General features: G+C 39.4%; 1 protein-coding gene across 4 annotated transcripts in view; it reads left to right on the top strand.

Moving 5' to 3' along the window:
• Positions 1 to 1476: 1476 nt before the first annotated feature.
• LOC134806494 (serine/threonine-protein phosphatase rdgC) overlaps positions 1477 to 21374 on the top strand; it is a 128790-nt gene continuing 108892 nt past the window's right edge. For 2 of the 4 annotated variants that reach the window (XM_063779767.1, XM_063779768.1), the window contains exon 1: positions 1479 to 1741. The gene's annotated coding sequence lies outside the window, so the exon portion shown is untranslated. Of the gene's footprint in view, positions 1742 to 21374 lie in introns of all 4 variants that reach the window. The other 2 variants (XM_063779769.1, XM_063779766.1) reach the window with 2 other exon arrangements.

Below are 21374 nucleotides of genomic sequence, written 5' to 3' on the forward strand. Positions count from 1 at the left end.
TTTATTGTGGACTTAGGTATTCATTTCATTGTCCCGGGACTCTGAGGTCGTTCGCTCAGAATTAAATTTATTCTAAATCCGCTGGCGAGAATTTATTGCACTTGGTCCTAACACAAAACAATTTGTAATTAAATGCTTTAGAGAACAAAGCGGGTATTTTTATAGCACATATGTGGAGATACTCAGTCTTTTCGTGTGATGCTAGAACATTGACGTATTACCGCACTTCGTCTACGGAGGCTCCAAGCAGGGCTAATACATCTGCGTTATGTGCGTAGCCCATCACCTTATGGCTTCCATTTAGTTCTAGTCCTCCTTCCAGTGACAAATTTTCTTTAGGACGTAAAACGGGAAAAGCATGGGTGACAGCATCGTCCTGTTTCAGTCTCGTAATCACTCCGAATTCCTTTGTCAGATCTTCGTCGACTTAAACTAACATTTTACTTCCCTTCGTGGAGACTTCAATCATTCTGATCAGTTTTTGGAGAATTCTATTTTATCTTAGGATTGCAAAATGAGTGTTTTGGTCGATATTGTAGCATAACTACTCCCACTTTTTCTCCATAAAAAATTGCCGCTGATCCTTCCCTCTATACAGGATAGTCATACATAAGTACATCCAAACCACGTCAAAATCAGTGGACGTGGCTAAGTTAAGTAAGTAAACATCGAAGCCAAAATTGCTACATGTTTAGACCCCTTAAACCTGATGCTGAATTGCCTTTTCCAACGGCTCGTCAAATTAAAGGCAGTTTAACTGTGGCGCCAGACTTTCCGAATTGGTGTCGTTAAACGCCTAGGGGTCGCAACCCCCAGACTGATTGGCTCCAAAACATTCGTTTGCCATTTTGGCAGATTGTGTCCCTTTTTAGAGATAAATCGCGTTTCTCATTTGATCACAGACATCAATCTAAGTAGGTAAATCACAAAGAATGACGAAGATTGTACGTTTATTTTTATATTTCAGATTTTTAGCACTTTCTTTTTTTAGGGTTCCGTACCCAAAGGGTAAAATCGGGACCCTATTACTAAGATCCCGCTGTCTGTCCGTCCGTCCGTCTGTCCGTCCGTCTGTCACCAGGCTGTATCTCATGAACCGTGATAGCTAGGCAGTTGAAATTTTCACAGATGATGTATTTCTGTTGCCGCTATAACAACAAATACTAAAAAGTACGGAACCCTCGATGGGCGAGTCCGACTCGCACTTGTCCGGTTTTTTTTTAAATTATGGGCGGTTTAGTGATGTACCTACAAACAGTTGTTTTATAATTAAAGTTGGTCAAGCAGATCTTGTCAGTAGAAAATTGTGCATTTTAACCTGTAGTCTAGATAGACTAAATGTGTCAATTTAGTGCAAATTTTGAGTTGGTTATTCACAAATTTAACTTAGTGTATAACTATTGTGTCTAATACTCGCGCTGTCAGGGTATACACTTAGTTAGTTACACCCTGTAAGAATATTATGAAACAAACAATGTATGGTTCGCAACCCAATTTCGTAGTTCTGAAAGCTTGAAGCTGAAACGTAGCGCTGCGGCACGTAGCGAAGCGATCAGTCGCTCGGGCTCTTTCAGCGGAGTAGGTTGGCCGTACTAAAAGCACGCGCGCCTCCGCTTTTCTAGCAACTTTCCGACACTAACTTTAAACAAAAGTGAAGTGAACATTTCGATTGCGTTACATATTTTTGTATGTGTTTAATGTTTACATTCAGTTCCTGCTAAATCAACTTCTTAATCGAGCGGTAAGTTTAATTTTGCTATAATTCCCAGATTCACGCGTTTCCAGATTTACGATATACTTAAACGCTTGCATTACGACACTGATTTATGGGATTGTCTCCGTTAATTTGGAGACTATTTTAATTCGTAATTTTTAGCTGCGGCAGCGGTCGGCTTAGAGTTAAATAATTATGTATTATGTTATGCGGTAAAATTACTATATGGGCTATACGTTTCATAGTATGGTAAACTCGTTCGCGTCTTTCCTGATGACATCGCGAAGTTTAGGGAACCTAAAGCTAATTTGTCCTTACAGGCGGGATACATTCTTTCAGTAGGTACTTGAGACTCAAATAGGAAAAACTGGATATATCTGTACCAAAGCGTTAACTTTGATTGTATTGTCCACAGGAGTGACCTTTTTCTAAAATGTGTTTGACCCAAATACCTACTTAATCTTTCTCAATGTCATGCATGAAAATATTTTAAGTAGGTAGGGTAATTCGCCAGAAACTGGCCACATGTTAGAATGAATTTTTAGTCTAGGGTGGCCAGTTATTGGCCGGTGGCCAGTTACTGGCGAATTACCCTGCCTACTACTTCTTCTACTGCTTTACAAAATACAGTGAACATATGAATATGTAGTCTTTACAATAGGTATTATGTTCGGTTAAATTTTAGATATGTTATTAGTCCGGCAAACACAACTTGTCAGTCAGTAAGAACAAAGATAACTACTATACTCATCCCTTTCTTTTAGGTGCTAGTTATAGTACTACGCATGTATACTACGAGTCATACTCTACTGTTAGTGCTTGTGCGTAGGTATGCGTAAGACAAAGACAGAATGATTCTCTCTGTCTACGTTTGAAATACGACATTCCTGGGCCAAACTATATTAAAGAACTCTATTTTCAATTCAATTCATTTATTTAAAAGACAACAATGGCCCAATGGTTAGTAACAATTAAGATTAAAAACCGGGCAAGTGCGAGTCGGACTCGCGTACGAAGGGTTCCGTACCATAATGCAAAAAACGGCAAAAAAAAAAGGTCACCCATCCAAGTACTGACCCCGCCCGACGTTGCTTAACTTCGGTCAAAAATCACGTTTGTTGTAGGTATAGGAGCCCCACTTAAATCTTTATTTTATTCTGATGTTAGTATTTGTTGTTATAGCGGCAACAGAAATACATCATCTGTGAAAATTTCAACTGTCTAGCTATCACGGTTCGTGAGATACAGCCTGGTGACAGACGGACGGACGGACAGACAGACAGCGGAGTCTTAGTAATGGGGTCCCATTTTACCCTTTGGGTACGGAACCCTAAAAACTAAGTGTTAGTGGAACAAAAGCAGAAAGCGGCAAAACCAACACAGGTTATTTCGTCCACATTTTATGTAGAAAAAAATGAAGATATAATAAAAATGGTATCTTTAAACCTACAATAAAAACTTTTTACAAAAAAAAGCAAACCGACTTCAAAAAGGATGAAATAAAATATTATCCTTTTTGAAGTCTATGCGTTACCAACTGATATGTTTGAAGTCGGTGCCAAGCCAAATTTTGAAGCATACCATGATTTTGGTGCGATTCGATAAGGATGTATCTACGTTGGATTGCCTTACACGACGACAATGAACGTACTTTCTGTAGGTACAGTCGACGTTAAAAATATGTTTACACTTTTCGCCTTATTACAAAGGAGTAGGGTGCAAAAGTGTAAACATATCTTTGACGTCGATTGTATCTAAGAACACACCTCAGAACACACGATCAAACCTTCTTGGCGCAGTCTGTACCATGTTTGTCGGCACATTAGTGAAAATCCAATGCATTTTTTTTCCGTCGTATTTTTTAAAGAGCATTTCTTACTAATGCTCGAACAGTCTATAGCATGCAAGTGTGAGATTGGGACTGAGTAATTTCCCGTCCCTTATCCAGAGGACTACATTTCAAAATATAAAACAATTCAAGAAATTTACCTTCTTGCCAAATTTCACCTAAAGCGGTTCAGTTGTTTAGCCATGAAAAGGCAACAAAGAGGCAGACAGAATTACTTACACATTTGTAATAGTTATTAGTACAGTTCTAATGGGATTTATAGCCATAAAGCTAATTATTTTTGACTGGTATTGTTACTACTTGGCTTGGCACCGACTTCAAACATATCAGTTGGTAACGCATAGACTTCAAAAAGGATAATATTTTATTTCATCCTTTTTGAAGTCGGTTTGCTTTTTTTTGTAAAAAGTTTTTATTTTTCCATTTTTAGTTTTAACGCATTGTTAAGAGCGCGACGCATGAATGAAAAACAAGATCATGTTTAACACTAAATTCGTGTACCTATTACTTTAATATATATATATATTATTTTAAAAACACAGTCAAAAATAAAAATTAAAAACTAAAGTTAAAAACTAAAATTAAAACTAAGCTTAAAAATAAAACTATAAATAGAAAATTTGCCCCATTACTTTAATATATATGTAATCAGGAATTTTCTCGAGTCCGTCTGGGATATTATAATTCCTGTCACTACTACACTAAATCCATCCTCCGCCCCGCCACTGACCCAATCCCTCAACGCCCCGATCACTCAACCTCACAGCGCATCAACCCCTGATCCAGGAACCCCTCGACCCTGAACCGGGAATTTTCTCGAGTCCGTCTGGGAAATTATAATTCCTTTCAACTAAATCCATCCGTCCGCCCCGCCACTGACCCAATCCCTCAGCCCCCCGATCACTCAACCTCACAGCACATCAACCCCTGATCCAGGAACCCCTCGATCCTGAACCTGCAACTCTTCAACCGCCATTCCCCGACCCCTTAACTCCTAACCCTAACCCCCGATCAGTAGCCTTACGAGCTTACCACGCGTTTGACATTGATATATTCGCTAGCATGTGTGTAACTTACTTCCTATGCATCTCGCTCGTACTGACCTTAGTGTGAGCGAGATGCATAAAAAGATATATTTAGATGCGTAAGACGTTAGCGAATATGTCAATGTCAAACTCGTGGTAAGGCTACAGTTGCAGTACATCAAATTGGTGGTTTTCGGAAGCAAATGCTCGAGTTACTTTAGAAAACCCCGAAATAACTTAACACGTGCCTTTAAAAATTGAGGAGTTCCCTCAATTCCTCATGGATTCCATCATCAGACCAGAACCAAAAATAATACGGAAACACCTTGGAGGTAACTTCTTCCAAACAAAAAAAGAATTACTCAAATCGGATCACAGGTGCCGGAGTAATCGCTGAACATACTTACATTTGAAGAAATCATCATCTTTATCATCAAAATAATCATCATCATCAGGTCTACTTCATCAAATTGGTGGTTTTCGGGAGAAAATGCTCGAGTTGCTTAAGAAAACACCCAAAACACCATGCATGTGCCTTTAAAAATTGAGGAGTTCCCTCAATTCCTCATGGATCCCATTATCAGAACAGAACCAAATTAAAATGGGACCAACTCGGAGGTAGCTCCTTTCAAACAAAAAAAGAATTACTCAAATCGGACTACGGAAGTCGGAGTAATCGGTGAACATACATAGAAAAAAAAAAAATAGCGACAACCGAATACAGAACCTCCTCCTTCTATGAAATTGAAGTCGGTTAAAAATAGGTAATTATATGCTAAATGTTCAGGAACTATACTTTACATTTTGTAGTACGATTTTGATAGCATACGCAGTACCTACTAGACTACTCGTGTTATTTATACGTCATAATTTCGTTGTCAAACTTGTATATTCTATGTTCTTCTACGTTTAAAATACCTAACACTTGCATTGCTATCAAAATCCTTGCAGACTCATCTTGGTCTAACTCTAAGCGTACGGCTAAATTTGTTAGCTAGATTAAAGAAAGTTTTTTTTAGATCTTGACTTCTATATTTTATTTCTCCCTTTGTAAGTAAACAACCATTGTTGATTGTACGTATTCATCGTGATTGCGAACAAAAATTTGAAGCTAACAAAGGTTTCTTACAAAAAGAAACGCCGGAAAATCAGATTGCGTAGTCTATTGGCTCCGAGAAGACAGTTACAGAGGCGTGTTCAGATATTTGTGAGCGCCTTGGCTGCTCCGATATATCTGAGGGTGACTGTACCTATTTCACCCTCCAACTTTGACTAATACAGAAGGGTTCTCTCAGAGGTGAGTTTCAGCTCTGAATTTGACCTCAATCAGAATCCCATTAGCAAAATGTCTAAGCCATGGTCTTTTCTTCGCTAAAATTGAGGTACAAAATGATTTAAATTTAACTTTTTCCTTAGCTTCGGTTAAGAACACTCTAAGAATTCATTAAGATCGTACAATTTGAGTGGTTGATCACGACTCAAGATTTATTAATATTTACAAAGAAGTATTATGAGGGTCTTTTCGAGCGAGCGAGCCTCAAGCGAAGCCAAGTTCTTACATTTTAACTTCGAGGCTAGGGGCACCTCCCATCATTTCAGAGTTTTTTGATTTTTGATAGTTTGTTTTGCGATAAATTTAATAAATTTGTTTTAATGAAGGTACACTTCCCGGACCTAACGTCCATTTTGATTTGTATTTGCTATACTAAACGCAAGCTACAGCATACTCGTATAATCCGGATAAGGCCTAGTTTTCCTACCGGCGGCTCGATTCGGAAAATGAATTAGATTTCTACTAGACTTCAATAATTTATGATACGGATAATTTAAAGATATTTGTAAGATAGATATGTCAAATTTGACGTTTCCGCGATTCTGGAGGTTCTCTTGAACGATTTCGACAAGTTATGACTTAGATTGCCTGATCCGGAGTACGGTGCCACTCGCGTGCCCGCCGCGTCGGCGAGTTGCTTGTAGCCGCCGGGTGTGGCACTATAGGTCAGCAGATTGGGACGGGATGCGTACCTTCTTTGCATCCTACCCTTGGAAGCAGGTTTGCTTCACGCCGGATGATCCCAATGTCGTTGCTGATTCTGTTGCTGACGTTGTGCTGCAGGGAATGGAGCTATTCATTCCATCCTCTGTGGTTCCTGTTGGTGGCAAATCCCAACCTTGGTTTGGTCGCTTCTGCAAAAGGGCCTCTCGCCGAAAGCAAGAGTGCTACCAAGCGTGGGTAGATGCAGCGACAGTACGGGATGTAAAGACTAGCGCATTAAAAAAGGAGTATAACTTTGCCTCCAGGTCCTTCAAAAGAGTTATTGCCAGAGCAAAGTCACTGCACATTGGTAGAATTGGCGAGAAATTAGAGCGCCTCCCTTCGGGAACTCGTGCGTTCTGGTCTCTTGCCAAAGCTATCCAGGGAAATTTCTGCACGCCATCTTTTCCGCCACTGCACATGGGAAATGATTCATTGGCCCACGACGCAAAAGACAAAGCCGACCTTCTGGGTAAACTCTTTGCGTCCAACTCGACTTTGGATGACGGGGGATACGCGCCGCCGACCATACCGCGGTGCGAGAGCTGTATGCCGGATATCCGGTTAAACCAAAGCTCAGTGCGTAAAGCACTTCTTTCCCTCGACACTCATAAGTCGAGTGGGCCTGATGGAATCCCTGCGATTGTGCTGAAGATGTGTGCTCCTGAGTTGGCACCGGTCTTAACGCGTCTTTTCCGGCTCTCTTACACTTCTGGCGTAGTCCCAACCTCGTGGAAGTCAGCTTTGGTGCACCCGATCCCTAAAAAAGGCGACCGCTCAAACCCGTCCAACTACAGGCCAATAGCTATAACCTCCCTTTTCTCGAAGATAATGGAGTCCATTATCAACTGCCAGCTCCTTCGGTACCTAGAGGATCACCAGTTGCTTAGTGACCGACAATACGGTTTCCGTAGAGGCCGCTCGGCTGGTGATCTTCTAGTCTACTTGACACATCGTTGGGCACAGGCGATCGAGACAAAGGGTGAAGCATTGGCTGTTAGCTTGGATATTGCGAAGGCCTTCGATCGCGTTTGGCACAAAGCACTTCTTTCGAAGCTACCATCCTATGGGCTTCCCGAGAAATTATGTGTATGGGTCAGTAGCTTTCTAGCAGACAGAAGCATAAAGGTCGTAGTTGACGGTGAATGCTCAGAACCCATGTCTGTGAATGCTGGTGTCCCCCAAGGCTGTGTGCTATCACCCACGCTATTCCTTCTGCATATCAATGACATGCTGCAAATCAGCGGCATTCATTGTTATGCTGATGATAGTACAGGTGATGCCTTTTACACCGGCCGCACCAATATTTCTCGGGAAAACGTCATCGAGAGCCGGAACAAACTTGTGTCTGAAATTGAGACTTCCCTAAAGGAAGTCTCTGAATGGGGTCGACTTAACTTAGTCCGTTTTAACCCTAGCAAGACACAGGTTTGCGCGTTTACCGCAAAAAAGTTAGAGTTTGTCGCGTCACCTCGTTTTGAGAGCACTCCCCTGAGTGCCGCAGCCAGTATCGGAATCCTTGGTGTCGACATTTCGAGTGAAGTCCAGTTCCGCGGTCATCTAGAGGGTAAGGCTAAATTAGCCTCCAAGAAGCTCGGTGTGCTCAACAGATCGAGACGGTATTTCACACCGGCCCAGCGCCTACAGCTTTATAAGGCGCAGGTTCGCCCACATATGGAATACTGCTCTCATCTGTGGGCAGGGGCACCCCAATACCAGCTTCTCCCTCTGGACCGCATCCAACGAAGAGCGGCTCGAATTGTTGACTGCCAGCGTCTTTCGGAACGGCTTGACTCCTTGGCGCTGCGTAGAGATGTAGCCTCGCTCTGCATTTTCTATCGCATGTATAACGGGGAGTGCTCCGAGGAATTGTTCGGATTAATCCCTGCCGCTTCTTTTCGCCATCGCCCTACGCGACAACATTACCATCTTCATCACTTGGATGGTTGGCAGTCCTCAACTGTGCGTTTCTCCAGAAACTTCCTGCCTCGCACTGCCAAACTGTGGAATGAACTGTCGCCAGCGGTATTTCCGGACCGATACGACCTACAAACCTTCAAGAAAAGAGCGTACTCCCATCTTAAAGGCCGGCAACGCGCTTGCAACCCTTCTGGTGTTGCGGGTGTCCATGGGCGGCGGTAATCGCTTACCATCAGGTGATCCGTCTGCTCGTTTGCCTCCTATTTCATAAAAAAAAAAAAAAAAAAAAGATATCCAAGTCACATCTAGTCGATATCTAATGTAGATCTAGTTGATCTCTAAATCGTCTCAAGATATTGTGATTATCTCGAAATCCGAATAGGCCTGTGGAACAGATCAAAAAATAGGTACCTATTAGAGTTAGACCAAGAAAAGTCTGCCACAATTTTGATAGCTTACCTACGCAGTTTATGAGAGATAGCAGACGTACTGGAGCATTATTTGTTTAGCAGTAGTAATTAAGTTGCGGGGTTATTCTCTCAGGACATATTCTCTCTGAGAGGCTATTGTGACTGCGAGCTACCCACTTTGGGGAGGTTAGATACTTTTCAACGAAAACTCATCGGCATATCAAGCAGTTGCTTGTTGAATAAATACAAGATGTAAATCATAGTCCTCTTTTCGAGTTACCTATTATTACTTTGCTGGTGCTATTTTTTTATCAATAATACCTAAATAAAAATTCGAAAATAGTTAAACGAAAGGGCACAGTTAATGGTTAATATACTTACAGTAAATTGTGTAAAAATATTTACTATAGAGTAATTCCATCCTGGGAGGAAAATTGAGACTATGTTTGTATCGGAAAACGGTCGTCCACTATCCCCTTAATACTGATAAATTTGAAAAATCTACCTTAAAACTCAATAGAGTTATTTTGAGTCGAATCTGGCATTAATACACAAGTACACAAGTGCCTAACCTACACATTATTTCATATTTATTTATGTTTTTCTGAATGCCTATTTACTTTAGTGCTTAGTTTTGAATGGTTACTTGATAAGCGCATAAGCGCTATAACCGGTATGCTGAATACGTGAGTGATACTGATGATATGATTATGAGTTCTAGCTCGACAAAACGAGATGCAATATTCATCACGACAGCGTGTGCCTAAATGAATCATACGTACGGCCTGTCTGTCATTGCCATCGTTTGCCGTGAGCGACATCTCAAGAAAACCTATAAACCTCTGGTTGCCAAGATATGCTACGGATGTGGTGTTCAAACTTATATTGGTTCTTCTGAATAATAAATGGAGATAATAGAGTTGGATTGTGTCAGGATATCACGGCTATGTCGGCTGTCCGGCTGCGGCTGGCGATCGCCGTTGCAGGGGCGTGCCGCTATCATCCGTGGTAATTGTAACTGACAACTGCTAATTTCTTTTGGTGCGATCTTTTTTGTTTTGCTTTTAAGGGAATTGTGCGTGGGTTATTTTCCACACAAACGTTTTTGCAGTTTTATTAATATTGCCTAAATATTTAAATTTAAACCGTCGTGTGACTGTTGGGCTAAAATAACAAACAATTGGGTCCCACATTAAACCCGTGGTCGCTGCAAACCTCGACGGCGTTGCCTTGACCTTGAGATGACCTTGACGCCTGATAGGAACTGGTGGGAGGCGGGTCAAGACCGGGATAGGTGGAAAGGGAGGAGGGAGGCCTTAGACACTCTAGGCTCATAAATAAATAAAATAAACCATCGTGAGTTCTACTAACTAAAATTAGTAAATACTTACGGCTTAATTTACTAGCTAGCCTGGAAGGGATTACTCTTTAGCGACAAGACTGTCTGTAACCTGCCTCTATTTTCAATCAGTTGTTTTTCCGTAAGTTGTATCTTTTACTTTTTATTCCACCTACGAATAAGTAGCGACATTTTCCTCCCACATCGGAATCTCAAGTCACCCACGCCCCACGCGTCGCCCCGGTGTTCTCCAGAGGGTCTACCGCGAACCACGTTCGACGTGTTGCCTCCCTGTCACACTTACGTACGAATTTACAAGTGCGACAGAGAGGCAACACGTCGAACGTCGTTCGCGGTAGGCCCTCTGCTCTCCACTGAACTGCAATGCGCCAATGGACTCATGAATGAAGGAACGACTGAATCGAAAATAGCCCTATTTATTATCTGTAATTGGTTTTTTGTCTGATGTTTTCGCAGTCGCTTTTTCATCTAGTGATTTAGGCATGATGGAATAATTACTATAGAAATAATATTGTTAGGAGGTGTTTTGATTCTTTGATTTGTTAGTGTGTAATATTGACGTATAATATTCATATACAAGGTGAAATTTTAATCACCATGCAGCCATACTCTCCGTAGTGACTTTATAGGCCACACTGAACAACTTTTATTACGGGGCCAATGCCGAAATCGCGCAAAAAATTTGGCTGTTTCGACCTTCTACAGTTTCGACCGTTCAGGCTGATGTGATGCCGCTGATTTCTATAAGACAGAAATAGATGTCATATACCTACATACTAAAAAAAAGTGACGAAGCCCCGCCTCCAGTGGTGTGGTGTTGGTTCATGGGACAGCCAAATTTTTTTTCGCGGTATCGGCCTTGGTCCCATAGTCAGAGATGTGAAAAATACTTTATAAAAAGTATTTAAATACAAAATACAAATACTTCCTTGATATACTATTTCAAATGCAAAATACAAAATAGTTTTTGAATTTGTATTTAAAATACAAAATACGAAATAGGTATTTTCAAAATACTTTTTAAAAAATACAAATACTTTGCGATAAAAGGTACTCTCAATAGTGAATACCTAGTCTGAATTAAAAAGTTAAAAAGTATTACTCAGAATATCCGAATTGAAGACTCTCTTTATTCTTTGAAAACAGTGTGTTAATCAGTCCTCTATCTAAAGTGCAAATTTCTAGTTGTTTGCTCATATTAACCGGTAGGATGGATGGATGATGGTTTTTAACGGACAATTTTTAAAAACATTAATTTAGATTTGTAATGTTTTACAGCTAGTATAATGCCTCTCGCTAGTATGATGAAAACGTCTCGTTTGTGTTTCATCAGGGCAGAAAAGTTTGTTCTCCTCTCGTGCCTTGAAACCCTCGCAACACTCAAGATTCCACTTTTTTAACCACTCGCTACGCTTGTGGTCATGTGCGACGTTACTAAACAGATTCAACAGTTCCATGTTAAAAGAATGAGAGAGTTGCCAGGATTGTAACATCAGAAGAGATTGTAACTCCTACACCTACATTACCTACTATAAAGTATTTTGTATTTTGAAAATAGAAAATAGGTCCCAAAAACTATTTCAAATAAAATACAAAATAGTTTTCTTCAAAAGGTATTTAAATACAAAATAGGTATTTTGCATTTTGTATTTGCATTTTAAATACAAGTATTTCAAATAAGTTACATCTCTGCTCATGGTAAATGTCGTTCAGTATGACCTATAAAGTTATTAAGTGTTATAATGCACAAATATCACCGGGTCTCTATTGTTTCCCAAAAAGTTTAAGTCTTATGTTGTTTGTCCGCATTTTCGTTAGTCATAATTTGTTTTTCTCAGAAACGCGTAACTTTTCAGGATTGTTTGCGTACCTAATGTTTCAGGAAAACAAACCTAACCTAACCTAACCTATCTATAGGATAACCTTACGAAAACCCTAAAAAGGTAACGGTTTCAGAATTATGACAAATGATATAATATGACAAACAATAGGTACATATTATTATGACTAAAAACTTTATGTCAAACAAAGGGACCCCATATCACCCTGTATATTCACGTGGAACGAGATATTTTTGTTTAAACTGTATGTTGTAGGTGTAGATTACGATTGTTCATCTTATAACGTAATAAAAAGGTGTAAAGCCATTAATTTAAAATTGTGAAAATTTTCGATCTTATTTTGTCCAGCTATAAATAGGGAGCTATTAGCGAGTGGCTATAATTCGTTTAAGTATAAAATATTCGGGGTATTATGACTAAGAGCATTTTCACATTGTCCGATCCGATATCGGATGTAGGATTCTACATCCCCGTAGTCAGGCGGCGGGGGCGCGCCCGGGCGCTATTTTTGGCGGTCACGCACACTACAATAAACATTATGGTTACACATACGCACACAAACAAATATTATCGGTCCGACAGCTGACGGGGGGCTCCGACATGGCAGAATTTATCGGAAGCGCCACTCCGATATCAGATGTCGGAAGGCGCCTATGACAATAACTGCTGCAGGAGAGTGCCATTGGCATTGAGTCCGCCTTTTTTGCGTTATTTATCGTTTTTTAGTAATAATGATATATTAAATGCATAAATAAATACAGAGAAACACATATATCTTACATTTTACTTCCTTCCGACATCCGATATCGGATCGGACAATGTGTACCTATATACGCTCTAACCGGTAAGGTCACGGCGGCGTTTGTTTATGTTTAAAATCAACCCTTTAGTGCAAGGTTTCTCAAACGTTCTCCTTTTATTTCACAGATGATTGCGAATCTCTATCTCAATTTGTTTTGAATTTTTTTTACCGTTTCCGCGCCGCGTTTTCTCGGCGGTTCCATATTAATTCGCACGCCGCGTGAACGCCGCCACGGATGGACAGACGGACATGCCGAAACTAATATCCCTTATATTCCTAGTTGACTACGGAACCCTAAAAGTACCGCAAATTGTTTCGAGGACAAATGCCGTCGCTAGCTTCGGATGATTCGCGGAAATCGATCGTTCATTACGTTGTACGACAGTGAACGAGTAAATAGGAGTAGACACGCCTTGACAGATTCGATGGAGAAGCTTTCAAAGTCATTTGTCATCCTCCGGCAATATAATATATAGCTATATTTACGATAAACCGGCCAAGTGTGTGTTGCGCCACATATTAAGGAGGGTTCCCCTTCCCTTTCCCTACATATGAAACTATAAGAGCAATGTACAAAAATCGCATAACGTACATAAAAATATGCATATCTCGGCATTTGCTTCCTTTTTTTGAGAAGGAAAGTGTTTCGGAAAAATCTCTAATTTTCGACATAGGCACGGAAAGTGCTAGTTACCGCACTAGGGCGGGCGGTAAGTAAAAAACCGGCCAAGTGCGAGTCGGACTCGTACACGAAGGGTTCCGTACAATTATCTATAAAAACGGTCACCCATCCAAGTACTGACTCCGCCCGACGTTGCTTAACTTCGGTCAAAAATCACGTTTGTTGTATGGGAGCCGCACTTAAATCTTTATTTTATTCTGTTTTTAGTATTTGTTGTTATAGCGGCAACAGAAATACATCGTAGATTAGATACTATCACAGATCATGAGATACATCCTGGTGACAGACGGACGGACGGACGGACAGCAGAGTCTTAGTAATAGGGTCCAGTTTTACCCTTTGGGTACGGAAGTTACGGAACCCTAATTAACACCATAATAATATGTACTGTAAAAACATAAGTAAGGTAAACGTCCCAGAGCTCGACATGGTAACGTCCAGTAGATGACACCGAATGATGGCCACATTTTGATGTTGGTAATAGAGGCAACGGGAATGCGGCCACCTATGGCTACCTCCTGTCTCCATCACCAGAGCAGCTCGATGGTGCCATAATATTGCATTGTCACCCAACGATGAAAGAAAAGCGAGAAAAGCTTGTACTAAAAATGAAATTTTTGCCAAAAACTCATTTATTATATTAACGTTCTCGATTGTTTCCTCCGCTTTGGTTTTTGACTCTAAATCAATGGTTTGGCTACCGAACCCTAAAAAGTTTCCATTCATTCCGTATCCCAACGGCTAATTCTGAACTGTTAAACAGTACTTTTTAGCTGAAATACAAATGACGTACCTAATTAATTAACCTAATTGGATAAGAATCAATTTACCGGCATAAGTCAAAATATAATGAACTAAGGGATTATTCGCGTTTCATAACAAGAAACCTTAGTGTCACGGTCTAACCTAATTTGCTGACTGTGGCGCCGAGAATAAAAATAGCATGTAGCCACGTCTGTTGACTGAAATAATCGTAGGTGTGATTGAATATTTTAACACTTAGTATAAGTGTATCATTGTAACCTTTTTATTTTATCTACCTATTAAAAATATTGACTGTTATAACACTTATAACACACGCACACTTCTAAGAGAGGACAGGCAGCGGACTAAGAATACCGAGAATTATATTTTTCCTCGATATTGGTTAAGATTGGTCACTGTATTTGCAATTACTTTCAGCGTTAGGGTTAAGAGCCATTTCGTGCACTCATAACTCATAACTAGTAAAATTTATATTGGTAACATAACTCGTAAAGTAAAAGCGGAGTTCTGAAGCAGCTCCTTATACGTACGGACCCCATTGCCGTCCTGAAAAATGATAATACAAATTGTATTAATGATATTTTATCATAAACAGCCAGCGTATTATGGATGGCTTTATCCATCTTTATCCACGTGATAAAACAACTGTCACTTATTAACACCGTGGGATAGAAAGTGACGGACACCGTTTTATCACGCTGTCACGTAGACAAGAACGACCATCATATCCGTACTGATCTACCACTTATCTCAGACGATTGTAAATACCTAAGTTGCGCGGTGATTTTCCATTAGAAGATGGCTGAGTTTTGGAATATCTATACTTAAAGCTATAAAGTTTTTCCCTACTTACCTGGTTTAGAGAGATGGATACTTACAAATTAAAAACCTTAGGTCCGAGGTGGGTACGAGTACCTATTGTTCAATTAATTTCGATAAATTTAGTAGACTGGGGATTAAAAAGAAACTTTATTATTTAATACACTAGTTACATAAAAAGCTTATCACTATAAAATTAATAAACATTGAAAAATTTTTGCGAAAATTTGTTTGAAACATTGGTTCAAAACAATATTTTTTGTTCAAAATCCGTAGGAGTTCAGTTATTTCGAATGTTACAGCCGTTGAGTGCGTTGACTCAATGAGATTACAATTTAAATATAGGTAAGGGCGCGTTGCCAAATGATTCTCTTCGGGAAATGTCCGGTCCGAGCTCGCTTGAGAGGTAGGTACCTACGGCTGATTGTTCCGCGCGATCTACACTCCGAATTGCTTTTGTATAAACCTCTATCTGACATAATAAAATCCAACCAACTTTAGTCTTATAAAACAATGCCGAACGGTTTAATTTGAATTGGGATCTTCCCGAATATAAGCGGTTAACATTTCTTGAAGTAACTTGCTCTAATTAAATAATCAAACTCGGCAGTACCAAATTAATGCCAAGAACAAATTATTGACATACCTACCTATATATTTTTGTGGAATCGGTCGCATAAATAATTTGCATTACCGGAATTGAAGAATAGGCCGGTTAGGCGGGTTGCCTGAAAATAAATATTTTCATTTCATATATTCTTGTATAGGTTACAAAGTTAAGATATTATTATGGCAACAACTATGGCTACGGCATTACCTAAATATACCTTAGTACTCGTATATTGTTCGCATTTATATATTTTTTTGTATTTTTACCGTCGAGTCCGGGCGTGAAACGGAAACACAATTTAAGGTTAGGTTGGTCGGTATTTACTGGTTTACAATTGACCCTCATCATTTAAACAATTTTTTAGTGAGGCAAAAATACAGTGATCATTTATGGTAAGTGTAAAAAAAACCCCGGCGTAAGTCATCCGATTTGTCGCGCGAAATCTTCTGCGTGTCGCGGCCCTGTGCGATAATATAATTACGGTCAAGTTTACCGGCGACATCGGTGACAAGCGACATTACAGTTGCTACGAATTGAGCTACTTCTTTATTATCGACTTATACTTTTGTATAACTTTAGATTTGGTAGGTTGGCTTTAACTATTTTTTGGGAATGTTTGATTTGGTCAGTTCTTTCTTTGCAAAGTGTATAGGAACGGCTTGTGAATTTTAAAAATCTGTTATTGATTTGTTATTAATCTGAACACGGTGCAATGTGTCAAGCTAAGTTGAACACCTATATTTACCCTTATGAGCCGAATGATGTCGAATTAAAATAAAATTTAAGTACTTATCTAAATTTAGAACGAAAGCTAATTATGTTAAATTCACATCTCACTTCTCGTATACGTTATTGTGCAATATGTATAGAAACATATAATTAACATATAGTCTGTATCTTTAGGTATTTTAATAAAAGTAAACAAACAATTTGTACATTTTCGGGTAGTTATAACATTTATTGGTTTAACCAACCAAATACAAAACTGCCTGGATCAGTCACTGAACGACCTGACTTTAACCTACATTATTTGTGTATGTTTTCAATGGCTTCTTAAGCAAGTTGAGGGTAGATTATGTTTAAGTACTTTTATTTAAATACCTAAAAATACAGAGTATAGGGTACAATAGAGAATTGTGCAATAAAATAGGTATTTCTATTCTATTTTTATTTCTATGCGCGGTGCGCAGAGGGGTTTTATGACTCCCCGTGTTCACAATGTACTTCGTTACACTTGCGAAGAATAAATACAATTTTAAGTAAAATAAGTGGCATACACCATAGACCCATTCAGCATACATCAACGATTTAAAATTGTGTAAATAGTATTGTAGATGAGGTTCGCTTTTGTTGGACGATGCGAAGCTAAGTCCGACAAATGCATTATCTAAACCTTTCTTTTAAACGCCAAATAAGAGTTCATGAAATTTTTAAACAATGTAACGCAAAGAGCTTATTATATTATTTATACGACCTATTAAATCCTGTAAACATCCGCAAAGCATGTAGCGAACCAAGGCTGTTTTCTCAAAGCTTCCCTTATAATTAATTAGGTGCGACGCGGTTCTTGTGTTTGCTCAACATCACTTTGCAAGTTTGCAGTTGAATTACGCGAATGAATTTGTCAATTTCGGTAAAGTTGTGAACACCTGACATAATTTTAAGGCTGGAGCTGTCTCTTTCGACCCACGCGGTGTAGGTTGTAAATCGCTCAATGTACCCGCATGATGGTGGGGAATCCTTCCAGAATGACATCTGCCGTAACACATACATTACATGTGTACAGTCACCTAACGGGATTGTTATGCCATGTAGAGTTTTTGCTAAATAAGAAATTCTATAGTGTAAGTATTGAACAACCAATTTAGCTAGGAAAATGGCGCAACAATCGCGGAGCGTGATGGTACTTATACAGGTCAAGCAAATCTTGTCAGTAGAAAAAGGCGCGAAATTCAAATTTTCTATGGGACGATAACCCTTCGTGCCTACATTTTTTAAATTTGCCGCCTTTTTTTACTGACAAGATTTGCTTGACCAAGTATATTAAGGTGACGCCCAAATGGCAATGCAGCTATTGCGAGTATTGCGACATTACTGCTGCGGTCTCCACGCGGGTGCTGCCACTGCCTAGGTTGTTCCTCCCGGATTGCTTCGAAGTGGGAATGGACAGTTTTCAGAAAAAAACAAAAAAGTAAAAGATTATGGCGATCTTCCTCTTCTGATTAGCTATATGTACAAGGGTTCGCTATTTAGATAAGGACCATCCATCGTATCCTTCTCTCTCTTATCGTAGCATGAAATCTAGAAAAGCGCCATCTACAACCAGCTGTCACCTGCTTTCCTAACAGGCTCCATCGCACGTGAGTATTATCAACGCGCGTTTAAAAAGCGCTTGAATCTGTCCGCAGTGTCCGCGCGCTAAATTCGAATTAACGACCAAGTCGAAAATCCCACAACGCCATCGTGTGAATAAATAAACATTTATCCATTCGTGTCATTCAAACGCTTTTTTAACGCGCGTTGAAATAGCGCTCGTGCGTACGAGGCCTAAGGTTTTTTGAACGCTTATTCAGTCAAGTGTTCATGATGGAGCAAAGTAAGCGCGGGTGGGTCTGAGACTGAACAGACATGTTAATTTATTAGCTAAATAGCTACCTCATTCATTATTGTGTTACATTGTTGGCTTAGTTAATTTACTTACCTAACAATATTCCAAGATTTACGAGCAATAACAGTCCTAGAACCGTATCTTTTATGTATGTATGCCTTTTAAACTATGTAAGTATGTATCGTTAGCATAAAAGCTGTCATAATTTACTAGGTGACAAATGTTTCGCAGCTTATGCTAGGTGCTCAGCGTCAGAAAACGTTTTATGGATGGTTTGTCAGGTGATAAGTAAATGACAAAACGTTCGACACACACAGTCTACATTAGTTAGGTACGACATGTGTCATTTTGAATAACACCGTGCAATGACTAAAATTTAGTAACAGCAAAAAGTTTATTTCGAGACAAAACAAATAAGAGATAGCGTGGGTTTAGAAGTATATTTTGCTGATGCATCAATATGTAGTTATTATTGTATTATACCTATTTTATAGCAATTACCTCTAAACTCTGTAACTGTTTAGGTTGGTACAACAACCACATGATACCAATACACATGTTAAACTTATTATTTCTGTCGGGGGTTAACTTGTGTACTAGTTCAACTGTAGGGACCGAAAGAGTACGTGTGATTGTCTGTCAAGTTACTCCAGTTTAACAGCACTAGCTTCCCTCAAATGCGGTACGGCTGACCTACCTATACAGATGTAAGAGTAGCGCATAATTATTTTCCATCGTAAATTTCACGGAAACTTACGAACTTGTCTTGCTATTTCAGTCAGTCTCGGTACCTACAAAAAGTACTGACATTCACTGAACTAGCATGACAAATATGAATGTTTCCGAGAAAATACAATGGAGAACAATTATGCACTATCCCCCTTATTCATAAACATCTACTAAAGTTGAGAAGCCGATAATAATCGTTTGTCCCTTTCCGACGTATTGGTATGATGGAAAGGGACAAACGATTATTATCGGCTTGTCAACTTTAGTAGACGTTTATGAATAAGGGGGTATATCTGTACCTAGGTAGTTAACTCACAAATTACACATTGACTGGTTTAGTGCTTAGGTAAACCAAACTTAAAACAGCTTTGCATGCGCGCGGGGCGCGGGTGACAGCTACGTAGTACCTAATCTTATTTAAATGAGACAAACATAATGCGACCCTGGATATGTTGTGAGTATCATATTGATGTTTTTAATCTTAAGTGCTATTTTAGGGTAAATATTGAGGAGAAATTGGCGAAGTTTCGACCAAAGTTGCTACGATTGAAAACATAAATTAAGAAACTTTCTTTATTAGTCTGGACTTTGGGATAAGCTCTCCTATTTTCAAGACAAGACAAAAGTGGCTTGTATTACACAGTTCAATTATTTATAGTTGCAGGTTTAATTATTTATCCAAAAAAATACTAATATGCTGTTACTAAAGAATATTGTATCGCATTTGAATCTAGTAAGAAATAAATAAAGTAACGGCATTACTGTGTTGAGATCTTTGTTCGACAAATTGCAAATCCACTTCGATTCCGAATTCCAAGCTCATTGCCGAATTCAGAACACTGTTTGTTTATTTTAGCCAGTCGAATAATTGAGTACACTCCGCTTTTGGGGGCGCTTTAACTATCCCAATGGTTATCATTTTGCCCTAATTCTATCGAACATATTTCGAGTAATTCGAGTATGGCAGGGCGACATGTAAGTGTGTTAAGAGGTAGAGTTGGACCAAAAAAAGTCTGCAGCGGATTTGATAGCCCACGCAGTGCAAGTGTCATTTATACGTCATAATTTCATAGAAGTTTGACGTTTAAAATAACACTTTCACTGCGTGGGCTATCAAATCCGCTGCAGACTATTCTTGGTCTGACTCTAGAAGGCGGACAATACATTCTGACAAGTTAAATAAGGAACTAAACTACTAAATAATAAATAAGTAGTTCCTTATTTAATTTTTAGGGTTCCGTACCCAAAGGGTAAAACGGGACCCTATTACTAAGACTTCGCTGTCCGTCCGTCCGTCCGTCCGTCCGTCCGTCCGTCCGTCCGTCTGTCACCAGGCTGTATCTCACGAACCGTGATAGCTAGACAGTTGAAATTTTCACAGATGATGTATTTCTGTTGCCGCTATAACAACAAATACTAAAAACAGAATAAAATAAAGATTTAAATGGGGCTCCCATACAACAAACGTGAGTTTTGACCAAAGTTAAGCAACGTCGGGAGTGGTCAGTACTTGGATGGGTGACCGTTTTTTTTTTTTTGCTTTTTTTTTTGTTTTTTTTTATATGGTACGGAACCCTTCGTGCGCGAGTCCGACTCGCACTTGCCCGATTTTTATTGTTTCTTGTCTGAATGTATATTTCCCTCCAACAATCGCTTTTCGGTGAAGGAAAACATTTTACGAACATGGTTCGAATAAGGCCTAGTTTCCCCTCTGGGCTGGAAAGTCAGATGTCAGTCCTATTATTGCTTAAAGCAATTCTTGGGATTAGGTTACCGAGCAAGCCCAGACTTTCCAAGTGACCGAGCCAAATTTCCGGGCAACGCTAGGAGGATGACGACCTGTACGGTTACCATCAGTTTGTCACTGACATAAACGCCGTCGAGAACGTAATTTACTTTCTATATATCTCGCTCACACTAATATGTGAGTGCGAGCGAGACAAACTGATGGTAACCGTACTGTGAACTGTAAACACCAGATTTTTTTCAAAAATGTGTCAAAGTAATCAAATATTAATTGTTACAGTCAAATGGTGGTAAACAGAAACATGACGCATTTATGCGGCGGAATGAGGTTTTACAGCTGTTAGCAACCATCATGTAAAAAAACTTTAAAAGAGACTTTCAGTGTCAAACACAGACATATCCAATCCATATCGTTTCAATATCTAGTATTTGACGTATCTCATTGTTCGAATACGGCTG

Source organism: Cydia splendana, chromosome 3, assembly GCF_910591565.1.
Source record: "Cydia splendana chromosome 3, ilCydSple1.2, whole genome shotgun sequence".
NCBI classification, from domain to species: domain Eukaryota; kingdom Metazoa; phylum Arthropoda; class Insecta; order Lepidoptera; family Tortricidae; genus Cydia; species Cydia splendana.